The following is a 13,172-nucleotide window of genomic DNA, read 5'->3' as shown; positions in this document are numbered from 1 at the left end:
AAAGCTCCAAACAAAGAGACCAAACAATACGCCTTCACTTGCACCAAACAGTTGCTAATGCTTTTATAAACTCAAGATAGACTCTCCAGGGTAAAAATCAATCACCAAATTCCTTTCGAACCTTTTATATATTAAGAAAGAATACAACAACCGCTCTGATGCCAACATCTGTTGGACTGTAACTCATTTAGTATTAGTCTAATTTCATCCATGCTTTGATCAACAGGAAGATTGCACTATCACCAGATCTGGCCATCTGTAGTTGCTCATCCACAAATGCAGGGGTACAGAAATCACTATAACCCAAGTAGACATGCACCAACCCCCTTCTTTTGGGATATAATCAATACCCATGCTTCAATGTCTCCCACCCCCCATTGTCAAACAGTTTCTCTCCCGTGCACAAATGAAATGACATTTGAAAGGGGGGTGAACAGAGTTTCCCTATAGTCTGAGGGAGTGAATAGACAATGGCAGGGAATGCACGAAACTTGTAGAGAAGTTGTGTAGACTGTCATAAAAATAGCACAAATGATAACTGAAAGACATGAGGATGACTTTTGTATGAACATGAGAACTCGATTGCAAAGATGAATTCATTTTTCACAAATAAGAAAACAGAAAACTTATTCAAGCAAAAACTTACCCAACAATCTATAAAGGACAACAAATCGGACCAACCTTGGTTGGTCTGATGATCAGACGGATGTTCTTTCAATTGATTTAGCATTTTGATAAATCTATTCTACTAGAGAAGTTGTTTTTTTTTTCAATTCTCTCTCATTCTCTCTCTTATTAAAAACATTTAAAAAGTAAAATAAAAGAAAGGTACAGATAAAATATTGAATTTCTATAAATAGGGTATTTTATGGAATTGTAGGATTTACATAAGAGCAATTCAAGCGTTATGGATGTTACATTTGCAGTAAAAACTCAAAACATAAATTCACATAGAAAATATATCTTAACATTATATTGAAACATCCATTTATATTTTAGAGAACAACTGACCACAGAGTTATGGGATCAGAAAAATATCTATATGTAATGTAAACATGTTTTGTACTTTTAATGAAGAAAATAAACATGCGTTATGGATGTCACAAAAAAACTCTGCGGGTTTACAATATACAACATACTTTATAGAAAGTCTGTAAATTAAACTACACAACCCAAGACAAACAATGATAATTAAAAGGATACAAGTTGGCTCTCTATAAAACAAAAATTATTGGTTTTATTTAATTTAATATTTTCACATTTATGTGGAAAAAGTGTTGTTATGGATGTGACAGATGTGAAATTACCACTTGTGGGACTTTAATAAATCAAATAGAATAGTTTGAAAAAACTGACAGATGCATTTTTGAGTGATTCTAAAGTACTGTAATATACTTACTTACCCCCCAAAAAACCCAGAAACAGTTTCTGTATTTTGGTGCAAACTTTTTTTTCATTTTTCCCCCTCTCAATTCCCCCCTCTTATTTCCACACTTTCCAAAATTACAGAAATCCTGGATCTTCAATGATAATTGTTATTCATAATCAAGAAAATGTGCATTAATATATCGATGATGAACTGTTTCAGCTTACTTTCATGCTGGTTTTGTCCTATTCTCTAAATTATGTGACTTAATCTTGGGCCCCCTTCTAAATGTGTTTAGGGCACTGCTCCCCTTTCTGAGAGTAAACTCCCATTTGAAACAGATTTACTTTTGAAAACCATCTAACACTGTGACTGGACATTATAATAAAAGCTACCTTGGTTTTGTGGCGTATTAATTACATTTATATAAACACAAAAATTACTAAAACATTCCATAGTTGTACTATAGTTCCACAAACATTGTTCATTTGTGATGACCATGATTTATGTTTTTCTTTTTTATTGTTCTATAATGCTTTTTTAATGTTTAAAACATTATAGGTAGGGTAATTTAATGGGGGCGTTATTAAATTAACATGCCTATATGTAAATGTAACATGTTCTTAAATTGAAACATTTGTTACATCTTAACTTAGTTTCAATAAAAGCTAGTTGGCAGCAAAACCGCTACATCGCGCCCCCTCTAAAGTTTATACAACGCCTCAAAGTTTCAACTCCACACGCATCGTGAGTAACTTCATTCCTCCATTCACTCATGATGACTCGGATTCTCCAACAATGTACGACCGAACCCCCTAGAAAGAGCTTCCTGCAGCAGAGAGGTCTTTACTGGGGGTCTTAAGAAGGAGACAGAGGTGGAGATATCTTACCTCACGAGCTCTTTTCACTGTCACTCGCTCGGCTCGTCCGCTCCTCTCTAATAACCGCACGCAACTCGGAGGGGTCCGTTTGACAGGGAGATCGCACTAAATGTGTTTTAATCTTCTTTACATGGTGTTTTGTTTCTGGGCTGAAGTCAGCCAGCCCCGTCCCAGGCGCGGCTCGCGGAGGAAGTGAAATTAGAGGCGTGTTCTGAGGATGAGGGAGCGTCGTAGAAACAGCACAACCGCGTGGAAGAACCAGTGACTAAAACAGGTTCTCTGGTGGGCGGGACTTAGCGACTACGACAGAGGATGCGGTCTGTTTTTTCAGTTAAATAGCCTTACTTTTCAGATGAGCTTAGTATGAAATATTGTCATTTATATATTGCAGTTGCTAGAGTGGTACGAAGTGAGTCTTGCCATGTCATTTGACCAGTGTTACTTCTCTGTCCGACTGGGAGTTGTTCTTTTGAGTCGAATCTCCTAAAATGACTCGATATTTTCATTTATTTTTTGTTACTTGGAAAATATATTTGTTAAAAGAGTTATATGAATCAAATATTATGAAAAAATATTTGCATGCTGGTAAATGATAAATAAGTGTAGTTTTGAATATATTAGAAATTATAGCCTATTACAAAAACTGTTGTTATTGAATCATAGCATTAGCATACATTTAACTTCTTTGTCAAGAAAGAGTTTACATCTCTTTATTTGTTAGTTTGCTCTTTATAATTGTTTTTACTATAGGCTACTTAATCTTTAAAAATGCTTAAAAAATTTTAATGAATAAATACTGTAATAATAGCCTTAATTATAGGCCTACATTACTTTAATATCGTCATGTCATTGGCCCATGCACATTTAATCCTGCTTGTTATTAAACTATTTCATAACTAACAAGAGGAAATTCAATCATAACTTAAAGTTAAAACAGCTCTCATAACACTATTTATCAATATGTGTCTCTTTTTGGATTCTCAGAAGCTATAGAAATTAAAAATGTAAAACACCAAATACGTTGGGACCATTGATTTTGTTTACACCCCTAAAATGCTCTATAATAGTTTGTCGAAGCAAACAAAAACATAAAAATTAGGTTTTACTATCAGTTTTCTTTAAAAGTATAAAAATAATGGCTCTATCGTTTGCTAATAAAATAATGTAAAGATCCACATACCATTGATCTATTTAAAATGTACCAATATTTGGAAACTATTCTTTTAATCTTTTGTGTCTCTTTATGGTGTAACTTAATTTTATTATTTTTCTTTTTGTTTCCCTGACGTTATTTTGTTTTTGTGTAAGTTTCTGTGCACCTTTTCATTTATTTTTTATTATTTGTCTCTATGTATCTAATTAAACGTATTTGGTGTTTTACATAAAGAATCACTGAATCATTTTCTGAATCGGATCTTTGAAATTCAACAAACGAGTTGATTCAGACAAGAAGACTTACCCAGGCTCTTTTCTCAACGAGTACCGCACCAATCACAGTTACGGAAAATTACATTTTAAAACCAATTATTTTAGCTCTATGTGGTAATTTATAATTTCAATAGCAGGGATTTTAAATCTTTTATATGCATAAAAAATTTATTCTTTTAATTATTTACTTTTAGTTAAACTTATACGATTAAACTCATCCTGAGATTCTTGAGTCTTAGTGCGACCCCATGAGGAAACGCTGGATTGGGAACATTCTTTTAGATTCTGAAGGAGAGTTTTAACAACACAACAAACAACATGTGTATATATTTTCACCCAACAACCATTTAATAGCGCCAGCAGCAATCCTATGTTTTGTTGACATTTTATTTAAAAAAAAAAAAGTTCCACTTTGCTAGTTTAGCTGTTATAATCTTGAAGTCTCTACATTAAAAGACATTTTTATTATCTTGTTCTGTTTTCGGTTCCCATGCTTTGAACCTCTTTGAAGTGTCTAGGTTTGTCTTTAAACATTACCCCACCCGAAGAAGAACGGGTCACATGTGTTCTCCAATGTTCAAGGTTTCAGGCTTCAGAGGTCATTGCCCAGGAGGCAAGGTTGACCTCTAGGCTGTAAAACAGTCATGAAAAGTGAATACATATGAAAGGTTAGGATCATTGTTAAAAGCAATTAAGTTGAGCTGGTGAGTAAATGCATGCCTCCCAGAAAGATGAGGGGGAAATGATAGCTCTAGACCTGTACCAGTGGTGGCGTAATATCTTACAGCTTTATCTCATTAAAAAACAAGATATTTATTAGAGAAACATCCTATTTTATGATAAAAACATCCACTGTGGGAAAATCAAGTTTGTCATGTTGTTTACATCTCTATGTTTTTAATGCGCTCTTAAAAATGAAGGTTCTTTATTGACATTGGTTATATATACAGTAGAACCTTTCTTTCACTTATGGAGTCTTCCCATTCAGCAAATGGTTAATTGTAGAAGAAAAGTTCTTTAAATTACTACAATGCTTTTCATACTAAGGTCTTTTGAACTTAAACAATATAGGATTTTTATACTTTTCAGTAAGATTTTTTAGGGGAAACAAAAAAGGTTCTTATATGGCATGTGAAAAGCCTTTTTGGCTATTTTTTTGCACCTTTAGTTTTAATAGAGTTTGCTAAATTACTTGCAAGTTCAATACAATTTTCTGAACAATACATTTGCTGCCCTCACTAGTGTTTGGAAAAGTTTTTTTTTTAATAAGTAGTGTATCTATATCAGTTGTTTAATAAATGTAATCAATTACATTTGAGTACTTTTCTAAAATATTCGACAGTTAATCCTTTTCAAAAATGTAAACCAGGCAGGGTTAATCTTAAAGTAAACAACACTGATTGCTGTCAGGCTTTCCAGCTTCTTATCAATTAAGATAATTATTTAATATTAAAGGACAAACACCACAAAATATATGCTCTTATGTCTTCATCCTTTTTTTTTTATCTCATACTGTTTTTGCAATAAAATCTCATACAATAAAACACATAAAACACGCACCAGAACCCATCAGGCATCAGAACACACTTTAATAATGATAGAACAAAAAGTCATGAGAACAAATGTTTTTATAGTACTTTAACTTATTTTAATGAGTTAATCAGGTTTCATTTTTTGTCAGTTTACTTTAGTTTAGTTTAGTTTAGTTTAAAGCTTTATTAATCCCCCTTCATTCTGATATGGTGGTGCTTCACATAAGAAGAATGACACACTTAACACAATAAATACTTAACATCAAGTACACAAACAATAAACAGAGAGAGAAAGAAAAAAATTAATGCAATTATAATATTAATAATAAATAATAATAATCCATCAATTACATTTATTAGTAAATTTATAAAGATTTGTGGAACATCTTGTTGTCCTTAGATATCACACAAGAAGCATCCACTCAAAACTGTTCAAGGAGTGAGTGCTGTCTGTTATGTTAAACACCTGCTGTTCATAGAATCCAAGACTTTGCAGGGGAACTCCTAACATTTTTGAGCACAAATTAACAATGCCTTGAATATGATTCTTGTTTTTTATATACAGTGATTTATAAAAAAAGGTTTTGTGAATAACTCTCTCAACATTAAATGAGCTCAGTTTCAGCATTAATAAACAGTCTTTGATGAGCCTTATATGTGTTCTGATCAAATTTCAACCTGTTAATAATTGTTCCTTGGTACCTTCCTCTATTTTGTGGTGTCTGTCCTTTAATATTAAACAATTCTCTTAATTGACAAGAAGCTGAAAAGCCTGACAGTAATCAGTGTTGTTTGCTATATTTATGCCCTTAATGTCATTGTATTGTTTTTATTCCTTTTGTATTTTTAGCTCACATTTTTATGTACAATTGTAAATATTGTAAATTTTCTTTTTCTTAAAACTCTAAAAACTCTTTTTATATTAATATGTTAGACACCTAGGGTCTGAGAGTAACGTAATTTCGGTTCTCTATATGTCCTGTACATGTGGCTGTATTGACAATAAAGCTGACTTTGACTTGAACCACAACCTGCGGGTCATTTATGACCAGCCTATGGAGAGTAGGTGCTTTTTTTTGCCAAAGTTAATGGGCATTTCTTTGGTTTTTGACACATTTTGGTCTAGTATCATTTTATTGCACCATGAGATAAAGTCATGCAAGACGGGACCTTGTTCCTAGTCTGAGTTTGAATAAAGTTGAGATGACTAGAAAAGTTATTTAGGATAAAAGTTAATAAAAATTTAAATTTGTCAGCAAGAATCAGCATTGATTTACTTAACAGAGGTTAAATTATATTATGCACGTCAAAAACAGGCAATGCAACAAATTCAACATACCCTAGTTTGAAAATGTTCATAATGTAACCCTCTCTGTAAATTACATTTTCATAAGTAACTATAACGTAATTACACCTTTGTTCTTAGTAACTGTAATAGGTTACATATACATTTATTTAGTCATTAATTTACATAACGCAATTACATGTAACTACACTGAAAAAACAAAACACACACATATATATATATATATATATATATATATATATATATATATATATATAAATGAGCTTTGAATTAATTAAAGTAAACATTTTTTTTTTTTTTTTCATTCTTCAAACTTAATTTTTTAAGTTATAAGATTGATTGTTACCAAACACTGATAGTCACAAACCAATTCAGCATGCAGGTTAGGGCTTTTCATTTCTGACTTTCTAATATCTTTAACAAGCATTTCTGTGTACGTGTGAATGAGATGTTAAAAATGAAAAAAATGCATTGAAAACACAATATTATTATTGTTTTATAACATATGCTGATTATATAATTACTTTATGGCAGTGGAAATGCCAGCGTGATAAAGGTGACCCGTAGATAAAGGTGAGCCTACCAGTCAGTGGAAACGAGCCAAAATTGGAATCACCGTGAATTATAAACATCATCTGGGAACAGAATTACTTAAAATCGTTTTGACCACAAGAGGTCGCTTGAAATACCATTAGAAAACATAAGTTAGAACTAGGAGTTAATTTCTTTCAGCTCTTTAATCTCTGAAATACATGTTTATTTCCAAATTTGTATTAGAACTATTTTCATAATCATAATTACATACAGTATAGCAGTTTTCTTTTACAATGGCCGTTTACAAATAAAAAAAAGAAAAACAACACATCTGGAAAAAGTGAAGTACATCAGCTTTGTGCTTCAGTCTGACCAGTTAAAGTCTATTAGATGCCATACATAATAATCTGTTGACATTGGTAATAACAGAATCATCACCAGTTTATAGTACATTCAAGAAATAAAAAAAAAAAAAAACTATCCAAAGAAAAAGTTATTTACAAACAGGGTGACAGTCCTCTTTTACATTTGAGATATGCTAAGATCTACCATTGTTCAGTTTATATATATATATATATATATAGACATTAAACCACATCCTTACAATCTCATATCACCATGTTTAATACTTCTCCAATGAGAAAATAAACAAGCATCGCTGCCTACTGTAAATTCAGCAGCAGTCTGAAGTAACAGCCTTATCATGGCGCAGAACAATAAGAAGATACTTTATGTGCGAGACACAAGATGGCTTAAATTATATCTGAATTAAAGACAAAGCAAACAGATTAAAAAATCAAATGCAGTATTTGTGTTGTCTTATGAATTATTTTGTTTTAAAAAAAAGTGAAAAAGTAGATCAATTTTAGTGACATCACCACCCATATACAGTGTTCAGCATAATTGAGCACACCCCATTTTGAAAATGAATATTTTGATCCATTTCTCAGTAAATATAGGCAGTTTATTTTGGTGCATTTAAACAAACAGATTTAATAAGCAGATGTACTTATTGAAATAATATTTTAGTCACCAAACATATTTAGAAATTAAAAGATAATACAATTAAATTCAAGCCAAATATTGCAAAAAAAAAAAACTACAACCTACAAAATTTCAACTAAATTTTTCAATTCTGTTTCTCTTGATTTTTCCTCTTTTTCTAAATTTGTATTTACTATTTTTCTATAACATATAAATTTAGGTGTACTCGTTTTTGGACCATTATCGTAAGTTAGATAAGCTCCAGATTTGGCGTCAGTACAGACTAATCTAATGTATGTGCACAAATATAATATTGTATAACCTCCAATTAAAAATATGAATTTAAAAGAGAGATTTGTGAGGAGTGTACTTATATATGCTGAGCACTGTATGTGCATTTTACTTAAGGCTATTGCAAGCCACAATTATTACTGATAATATTTATTTATTCTTTATTTGAAAGTTAAACACAGATATTACCGTCACATTGTCCAGCATCGATTTTAAAGTCTAGGACAGAGAATACAGATTAGAACAAACTGCATAAAAGAGTAGACATGATTTAGAGCTCTAGAAAAACAACATGGACAAGAATACACATGCAAAGCTCCAGGGGACAAAAAAATAAATGGTAACACTTTATTTTGATGGTCCACTTGAGTATTAGTAGACTGTGTGCTTGATATCGGTTGATATGCTCCTCCAGTAAACATTTAACTAACTATAAGAAACTTTGCAAGTACATGTCAACTTACACCAACCTTAACCCCAACCTAATAGTCTACTTATAATCTACTGACAATTAGCTGGCATGTAGATGCAATGTACCTTAAATTCAACAGATGGACCATCAAAATAAAGTGACAGAATAAACGAATGCAAAAACAAAAGTTATTTCATACAGATTGTACACATAATACTTAAACTGAGATTTATTAGAAACAAAAACATGGCAAAGTTTATTATGCTGATTATTTGGCATTGACTGTTTGTGTCAGAACGTTGCATTTTTTGTTTTACAGTACTCTAGTTTATTATACGCGATTAAATAAAACATTTTACATATAGCAAAGCAGACCTTGATTCAAATGGAATGACCTTGATTTCATTAGTATACTGTATATACACGTTATGAAGTCACTGAAACGTACAAGCCCTCGTTAACAAACACACCACAAGGAAAGGCAGTATACGGACACTGCTCCCATTTTCTATACATGGTGGAGAAGTGCAACTTAATGAGAAACAACAAGAACAGAATAAGGGAGGGGAAATGCAGTTAAAGTTCACAGTTGCCAGCTGGGCACCAGGGGCATGTTCATCAAGTAAGCCGAGTCTTGATCGTGAGGTCCATTTATAAATTTACGAGTTCGTGAGCCACAAACTGTTTTAAGCGCTCCAGGTACTGTCCATACAGCTCAACGTCATTGTGTCCTGCACCCTCCACCCAGAGCGGCTCCACGGGCCGCTGGCAGCGCTCATACAGGGCCAGGCCATGAGAGAAATCAATCACCTCGTCCTCCGTACCATGAATCACCAGCACTGGAGACGTCACTTTAGAGATTTTATCAATGCTGAGGAGAAAAAAAAATAGATAAAATTAAAATAATAATAATAATGTATAGAATAACACAAGCAGAGAGAGATCTGCAGTACTTGTATAAAATATAAATTTGTATGCTGGACCACTAGGCATGGGACGATAACAATGCGATAACGATAACAATAATTTTCAAGGTATAAATCGGTTTGGAAAGTCAAGGTTATAAAACTGCCAAAATGTTCTGATTTACCGTTCCTAAGGTATATGTATGATTTTTTAAATACTTTTATTTTTTATTTTTTCAAGACAACAGTATCTCCAGCAGAAAAGATATCCAAAAATGTCGTTTTAAATGGTAAAGAAATCTATGTTTTTGAAACTAATAAAGAGAGCAGAAGTCAATGACTCATTTGAATTATTTAGCCTGACATGTTTACTGCTCCAAAATCTTATAAATGTTTCTCAAATTAAAAAATATTGCGTTCAAAGGGAAAAAAGTTTTTTTTTTTTTACCCGGACATTGAAAACAAATATATTTTAGAGCAGTGAGCACAATACCGTGACACCATATAACCGTGATATTTTTATCCAAGGTTATCAATCCATCAAAATCTTATATCAGCCCATGCCTATGGACCACTGCAGGCAATTATAATGGAATAATAATAATAATAATCATCATCATTATCATCTTCATCATCATCATCAGGACTTGATACTAACTATTTTTTTCACCAGCCACTGTGGCTAGTAGATTTTCAACATTAGCCACTTGCCATTTTTACAGGCCACAATTTTGTTGTTGGAAAAATATATTTTATATGTGCATAGATTTGACTTTGAAATGCTAAAATTACTTGATTTAAATTATGTTATGTCTATATGCCTCCTGATTCATTTCACATTTTTGTGTTGTGAATGAGCTTGCTCAATAGTGTGCATAATGTCGCATTGCAATTAGTTTTTATTTCACATGACTTTTCAGGGCTCAAAATTAAGGATTTACCAAATTTATATCCGACCACATTAAACATGAATAAACAATTGTTCCTTAGCTACAAATTTTAAATAATGTGTCAAAACAAGCGAAATAACAAAACATATTAAAACATATTAATGAAAATAACTGTAAACAAAAGCAGGTAAAAACCATATCGTGTGTGATAAAGAAAGGATGATCACCTGCACATGGTTAACGTTAGGCCAATTAATAATCTGTTAAAAAACAGTTAAAGAGAAAGCAGTGACTGCTGCTGCTTACAAAAGGAGATATACAAGTTTATTATAATTTTTTTTCAATCTTAATTTCTTAAAAGCAGCAAGACTGTGGGTGTGCGATTATCGCTTTTTGCACAGTCTATTTCAAAGAGAATCAATTGCACTAGTTGCGTTTCCTCTAGGCACGGTTGCATCGCGCAAGTAAACAGTAGCGTGCAACACAGCACCTGTGCTCGCGAGTGATCATCCTCTCATTCACCTGCTTTCTTTTGTTTGCGCAAACACAGTTATTTTTGTCAGTCACGCTGCTTCTCGATTCTAAGATTAGATTTGCAAGCATATTGAGCCATCCTTATTGTCAAACCCTGCTCATAAGAAAACTTCTATATGGGGGTGTCTGTAGCCCGTCACAAATCTACCCACATTTGGTGGGTTGGCATTTGTTAATGTCAATAATAATAATAATAATAATAATAATAATAATAATAAAAATAATAATAATAATTTAAAGCTAATTTTTAAGGTATGTAAAGGCAGTTGTCTGATCAGTAAAATGTATTTTCTGCAAATAAAATTTATTATGATTTATAAAACGATGTTTCACTTAAGACTTGAGCTAACAGTTTACAATTAATTCTGGCTCTTTTAGAAAACAGGGAAAATAGCACGAGTAAATAAAAAAAATGATAACCCGTTACAGTAATATCAGCACTAAATTTGAACATTTGACTTATATTTAGGGTATTTATTTAAAATCATTTTGATATAATTTAATATTTTAATATTAATTTCTAAATATTTTTTATGATCGCCAGCGATGAAGTTACAATTAAACTAATACATTTGAGCAATTAAATGCTTAAACTTTCTTGAATATTAAGTTTAAGAAAAAAAATCTTACTGAACCACATTAATATACATTAATATTGTATAATATAATAATAATAATAATAATATAATAATAATAATAATAATACAATAAACGTTAATGTGTTCAAAGTCCAAAAACTATTATAGTATATTGTTTATGCTTGTTTTAATTCTTAAATGTCATTTTAAAAATTATACTATATTGCCCCATTTACACTTTTCAAATGCAAACACACTGAACTATATGTTGGACAATGTTTTGTCACTAGAGGGCACACAAGAACAACAACAATAGCTAAGCTGCAGAAAGCCTATGCTTCCACCAGGTGGCTCTTCCACACTATGGCTGCTCCAATGTGTACATAAACGGTATGTCTAGGGTTTGAAACCCTAGATAAATTGTGTGGGGTGGGGGAGGTGAAGCAGACTCACTTGGGAAATGCGTCGAAGCAGTAGGTCTTCTTGGTGTCAGGAAAAGCCACCCGCATGCCTGAGGTCAGAGGAGAGTGAAGGACGACCGCAGCGCTCTCGTACCGAGAGGCCAGATCCACTGAAGGAACCGTACCGATGCTCTGGCCATAAATAATCACATTCTCTGGCCTGATCCCATACCTGGAACATGACATTCAGATGATGAGTTCAAACGTAGATACACATACAATCATGAATAAGAATATAAATATCATGAATCAATGGCACAGGCTGTTTAACCTAATTTTAGAACCAGACGAACTAGTAAAGTGGTGGAAAAATGAATGACTGACTGACTGAATTTTTGAAAAGACTCTTCACAATCATTATATAGCTTCATCTGACATGTCCAACTTAAGTGTTATTATGTCCGCTAAAAGAGGAAGGCGTGAGCCCAAATTTAAAGTGCAAATACTAGAGCAAGTAGTCATTAAATCAAACCATTCCTCCAAGTCCAGTTGCTTGCTGACTTCATTCCATTACATTTCATTAAGTGATTGCGCAAAGGGAAAGCTGAAAATTACCTTATCATTTACTTTCCCTCGCACGGTTTTAAACCTTTGAGATTCGTTCTTCAGTAAAACAGAAAAAAAGACATTTTGATGAATGCTGGTTGCTGGGACCCATCCACTTCCTTAGCAAGAAAAGGAATTACAGGGAGCCAATGGGTCCCAGCAGCATTCATTTTTCAAAATACCCTCTTTTGTGTTGTAACAAGAAAGTAAGTCAAATTATGTTTTTAATAAGTGAAGGGTGAGTAAATGATGACAATATCCATATTTGGATGAACTATTCCTTTAAAGAAATGGTACACAAATAAAAAAACCAATGCTAAAATGTGGGTTAACTTTTACGCTCTATGTATATTTGTATATGTACCCAGAAAAATCACAAGGCAGCAACTCAATGCAACAAGTATGTAGACGTAAGTTCAAACAAAGCATCAGTATGGTGAAGAATGTAATTTTAAAGGATTTTGAATATGGTATGGTTGCTCATGCCAGATGGGCTCAATTAAACATTTCAGAAACTGCTGATA

General features: G+C 32.5%; 1 protein-coding gene across 3 annotated transcripts in view; it reads right to left on the bottom strand.

Moving 5' to 3' along the window:
• cemip2 (cell migration inducing hyaluronidase 2) overlaps positions 1-2,441 on the bottom strand; it is a 54,132-nt gene extending 51,691 nt beyond the window's left edge. For all 3 annotated transcript variants that reach the window (XR_012406034.1, XR_012406033.1, XM_005171900.6), the window contains exon 1: positions 2,257-2,441. The gene's annotated coding sequence lies outside the window, so the exon portion shown is untranslated. The remainder of the gene's footprint in view (positions 1-2,256) is intronic.
• Between the last annotated feature and the right edge of the window lie 10,731 nt (positions 2,442-13,172).

This window comes from Danio rerio, chromosome 5 (genome assembly GCF_049306965.1).
Source record: "Danio rerio strain Tuebingen ecotype United States chromosome 5, GRCz12tu, whole genome shotgun sequence".
Taxonomy (NCBI): domain Eukaryota; kingdom Metazoa; phylum Chordata; class Actinopteri; order Cypriniformes; family Danionidae; genus Danio; species Danio rerio.
Note: the sequence above shows the minus strand (reverse complement) of the source record. Positions and strands in the feature narration are given on the sequence as shown.